The sequence below is a fragment of the Oncorhynchus nerka genome, linkage group LG24, assembly GCF_034236695.1.
Source record: "Oncorhynchus nerka isolate Pitt River linkage group LG24, Oner_Uvic_2.0, whole genome shotgun sequence".
In the NCBI taxonomy this organism is placed as follows: Eukaryota; Metazoa; Chordata; class Actinopteri; order Salmoniformes; family Salmonidae; genus Oncorhynchus; species Oncorhynchus nerka.
Window position 1 is genome coordinate 38,135,143 of NC_088419.1, and position 5,590 is coordinate 38,140,732.

Consider the following 5,590-nt stretch of genomic DNA (forward strand, 5'->3'; position numbering starts at 1 on the left):
GGATAAACAATTTAGTGTCTTTTTTTCAACCCCCGATACAGAAACGTGTGAATACACGTACTAAGAATACTTTGATTACAGTTTCACACGTAGAATTGACCATTATTCTACATAATATGTATGTACCCTTGAGATACGAAACAAGTACTCTGAAAATGTTTTCCATTACAAGCCATCTTGTGACACTGAGCGGGTGTAGAAACATACCCAGGTCCCTTCTGTCTGTAACCGTATATATAGAATAATAATTGGGTAAATTGTTCATACTGTGCAAAGATCCCTTAGAGAGAACACCCTCTTATGTCTCAGCTTTCCATCCCCATTCCCATTGTTTACTTCCCCTGTGCTGTATGAAGCTTATCAAACACTAGCTCAGCTTACATGCTCTGATTCTCTACCAAGGACTTCCTCCTTGGTGGTTCCGTTTGTTCAGAATCAGACATCTGGTATTGTGGAGTCTGGGCTGGAGGCCCGGCCTGGAAAAACTCTATAAGGGAAAGGAGAGAAGAGAGGAGAGATCTTAGCATGTGAGGATCGAGAGAGAGAGAGAGAGAGACCCACACACAAAGCATAAATCATCACAGATCCAAAGATAATAGAAAGTGGCAGTCCCTGCAGTCTGCTAAATCAGGCTCCTGCTTCCTCAATCCGTTTTGTAATTGCGCAGAGTGCTGATCGGGTTGTTTTGGGACGAAGAGAGGGAAAGAAGAGAGCTAAATGAAAACAGGCACAATTGGAAAGAGGCTGTGTGCACTACAGTCACATCGGCCGAAACTAAAGAGTGAGTGAACTTTTCGCCGAGCAAGCTGGGGGTCTTGGCTCGTTTGCGGATTCTTGGCTCGTTTGCGGCCAGAGGGATTGCTTTACTTTGTGGAAGGGTTGTTAGATGAAGTTTGTGTGTCTAACGGTGGAGGGATGCAGACCCTGTGGATTCAACAGAGGTGTCGTGGCAGGGTCTGGTACTGTTTTTTTTATTTTAAATCAAAAAAATATTATCAACTTTTTTTTAAATCTCTGTTTTGAGCACATAAATAGTGTGGTCTTCAATGTCAAAGTTACATATATTCAATGTTAAATGTGTTTGTTTGCTTTGGCTAGCTAGCTAGCTGGGTGGCTAATGTTTGCATTTAAGACATGCAGCAGCAGCTAGGGCTTTTTGGTTTCACATGCCTTTTGGAAGGTGGAGACTGCGGCGTCAAAGAGGCAGAGAGACTGTTTCCGACCACTGCTGATGTGTGGTTGCATTTCTGGCGCTTTACAGCTGAAGCATCACCCAGGTGGGTCAGCTACTTACGCTGGAGAGAAACTGAGAAACGTCGGACAAAGCGATGGGCCCTGATGAAGATCTTCTGGCTTGTCTGACAGACGGACTTTCTCCCTGGCTGTACCGTACCATCGATCCGCCCTCCTCTCAAGCCATACTGAATTTTACAAACTGACTCAACTCCATTCCTTTTCCATCTTTAAGTTGTTGTTCATTGATGAATAATGTTTATTTTTATTTTTTAAAGAGGACCACAATGGAATTATGTTTTTAAACATCTTTGTCTTTTCCTTAAATATAAATGCATTGTATCTACATGTTTAAAAATATAAATCAGGAAATCGGAGTGGTATGTCAGGTAGCCTTGAGGTTAGAGAGGCCCCCCGATGTTGCATCCTACCAGCTCTCACAATTAGACTTTAATGCATGTTTCTCAAACATCAAATTTCAAAGTTGTTCCAAACGTCATATTTCAACGTTTTTAAGATTAAGTTTCATCATTAACTCTGATTTTTTAAGGTTAGGGTTAAGTTCTGGCATTAACTCAAACTTCTTAAAGTTTGGCATTAATTCCGAATGGCTAAGGTAAGGGTTAAGGTTTGGGATAGGTTTAAAACAAAAACAAAAATTATATCACTAGATTTGAAATTGCAACTTTAGAATCAGAGGCAGATGCTTACACCCATCTGCCATCCCCATCCATCCAGCAAAACCAAAACCTACTTCAGGATAACAGCACTCAACGTTGTCAATAGTGCTGGTTTCCACTTCATCTCCTGACATCCGCAGACATAGATGGACCTCGAATACTGACTTGAATCACGGGTGACCTGGATGGGTGTGAAAAGCTGGGGTCAAGTCAATAATTCTGCTATTAGCATCAATTTGATGTGGATTTGAGGGACTCGATTTGATCATACTCTAGGTTGCGTGATGTAGATACAAATTGGAGGCAAAATCTAGGCACTTGCTCTCTCTCTTTGTGTATGTTATCTTTTTATACCCAGGACATCATTTGATTCATCTCCTCTAAACTAAATCCTGGCTGTTGAGAGTCTGATACTTACCAGAATTATGAATCCTTCATCCCTATTGAAAGCTGGGATAAAGAGACACAAGGGGTTGGAGTTGGAGTGGGGTTTGCTCACACCCCTTGGTAGGCCTGCTGGATGCAAAGACAATTACTGTTCTGAGTTATGGGCACTGCTCTCTCTCTCTCTCTCTAGGGAGAGGAGACAAACTGCACTAAGATAACGTGGGCTGTGCGGTCTTCTGCTAATCCTCCTAAACTAGGCCAGAAAGCCTCTTCCAGGAATGCAGAGGTATTGTGAGGATAAATTGTTAGGAACTTTTGTTGTTTCTCTGTTCACTTGACTACCCAAAGAATATTGGTCTGTAGTGTAGTGCATTCAGGGTGGCAAGGAGTTTGAGTTTCATATGCACAGGCACTACTGTAAACAGTGCTGGTAAGATAAGAACATGTTATTTTCACCTGTATTGCAATAGGTTACTTGTTATTTCATACAACGGGTGGGTCTAACTCTGGATACTGATTGGTTAAAACCAGTGTCTATTCCAGAAGTTACCTGCAGCTAAATCTATGATCCATCCTTCTGTGCAAACCACTGTCTCATCAGCTCAGCCAGGCAATTTATAAACTTGATCTCCACTGTAAAAAGCATCTGGACATTATCTCCCATTTCCTTTAGACTAGAAATTGTTTTTCAACAGCGAAGATTTGCAACATAGTTTCAATATGGAAATTCGATCTCCAGCTGTCCCATAGTAATGAACATGTCGGGAGTCGAGATGAGACAGACAGGCAGCCAGCTTTTCACCGCCAGCCGAAATCATGAATCAACACAAGTTTTATGTATATACTGTATACAAAGAAATGTCAATAGAAAAACAGTAAATGTAGCTAGTTTGCTGTCATTCCAGCTTCAGTTTGAAGTGATTGTGTTAGCTGTGTAGTTGGCAAGCTCTTCTGAACATTGTCCTGTCTAGAGAGCAAATTTTTTATGCCAGGTGAAATCGCGCATCATTAGGTATGGATGTTTGATGTGACCGTGTTAGCCGAACTTGGCTAGCTACCAAACAAGAGATAATAATGTTGCCAGAACGATTGGGTCGCGTCCATAGATTTAGATCAAAAGACTTAACGACTGGGTCGTATCTGGCAACCATAGAACAAACAACCAGCCGGCTTGGGTAGCAACCCTAGATTTGTTTCGGGACTAGATCTCAAGGAAAGATGAAATAGTATGACTAAACGTATCAAAATATATATTTTTCATATGTTGGTAACCGGGTTGTATAAAAGTGATAATGCCCAAGAAGCCGGTGTTTGGAGGATATATTGGCACGTTTTGCCAGTCCTCAACTTCATCTCGGGCCTATCAACACCCGTGCCAATATCTTCCAATCACCAGCTTCTCGGGAATTATCACTTACTTGTAGTCAACCAGTACATGACAATAAATAGCAAAGCTGTAGAATTATACAAAGTTACATAAATATATTACTATCTTCAATTTTCCTGGCATTCTGGTAAATCAAAGAGGTTCTCATTCTTCATTAGTTCAATTAATTGAATGTGCAAAACAATTATAAATAGGTGCTGTGAGAGCTTCACCACATTAAATCAACTGAATCCCCCGAAATGCACTTACTGAACGGAACAATGTGATACATACTGCACTTTTTATAACCTCAAGTGAAAAGAGTAATCTAGACGCCCAAACCTTCAATTTACACGCCAAAAACTTTGTCTTTTGTTCTGGGGACAGTAGACGCTGATTAATGTGAATCGAGTCAAATGACATTTGAGAGAAGAGACAACGTGGGCACTGGGCTTGAATTTGAAGAGTTCACGTATGGTTGAGAATGACCTGATAGCCTACCGATGCTGGAGAGATGCTTATGAGTGGCGATTCCGTTGTTTTTTTAATTATAGACCAGACTTAATTCAAATGTCTCTATGACATTTCTCAGCACCTCGTAATCGCATCAATTAAAGAGTGAGTCTCACGCTGTAATCCATGCTGAAGCTCTCCTCTAACAGCTCTGTCTGACTGTCCGTTCTACAGAAAGGCTATTGAAAATATGCTCTATATTCACTATATGCTATATAACAATGTAATCAATAATGCTATATGAAATAACGAGGGGCAGTCGGGGGAAAAAACATCACTTTTTGATAAAGAATATGTATGTACACACTGCAACCTCTCAGTGTCCGACAAAGTTAAGTACTGAAATCTGATCCAGAATTGAAACTTAATCCTTGAATCAGTGGATACTTACTTGAGTCATGTTACCAACTTGTGCAATGCCTTTGTATGCTGACTTTAAGTGCTGAGTGCCTATCAATTTTTATTGACATTTTCCCAGAATCCTCCAGTAGTTTTATAAGTGGAGCTGCCCAATGATGTAATGGTAAAAAAAAACATATGTGGTAAACTCTGATCGCTGCTCGTGGTGAAAAATGCTTACTATTCATTCAATGCATTTTTCTACACTGTTCAATTGAGGGGAGACATCATCACAGATTCAGGCAAACATTCAACAGAATTGAATGAGCGGGGGACTATTTCTTATTTCAGAGACCCCATGGGGGCGACTGTGTGTGTGTGTGTGTGCATCAATGCATGCGTGCATTTATGCAGATCCATTCAGAACATGTTCAAAGTAATGTTTGCTGCAGCCTCACCACGCCCGGCCGGCTGGCTGTACTAAACCTGGAGCCTGAACCTAATTGAGTTGGGTTATTGATATGGGAGTTTATTTAGAATATGGGACAATCTTATTATGTCTTCTCCCAAAGCTTATTTTAGGCCTAGGGATACATTTACACAGCCCGGCAGTGGTTGGGTTCTACCGGCTCTCTAAGAGGACATCGATCCACAGCAACCCCAGCGTCCACCTGCAGTTATGTGAACACAACTTCCCCTTCGTGTATCTCTGTAGCTCTACGCCAGATTCATTCCGGTGATGTCAGTGAGCTGCATTTCCACGGAAGGTCAATTTACTTGACATGTGCTTCGGCGTGTGATATTGGAAAGTGGGTTATGCCCATGGAAACACCCTCCTTATATGAAGTGAAAGCAACAGTCTGACATGGGTTCAAAATCTGAAGTATGCAATGTGGACTACTGGAATATAAGCAGTGCCTATGTTTACCACATACATGACACAACTTTTCAAAGTCCTGCAACGATAATATCTAGTCGACTCTCCATTGGTCTATAATTAGAGACACACATTCAGTGTAAGAGACACACATCTATAATCACAAATACACCAGAAGCGAGCACACAAAAACAC

The 5,590-nt window shown here is 41.2% G+C and overlaps 1 long non-coding RNA gene across 1 annotated transcript; it reads left to right on the top strand.

Moving 5' to 3' along the window:
* The first annotated feature begins 519 nt into the window (after nucleotides 1–519).
* LOC115107947 (uncharacterized) lies at nucleotides 520–3,798 on the top strand. The gene is made up of 2 exons (XR_003860279.2): nucleotides 520–959; nucleotides 1,262–3,798. It is a non-coding gene; the product is annotated as an uncharacterized LOC115107947 (long non-coding RNA).
* Nucleotides 3,799–5,590: the final 1,792 nt, after the last annotated feature.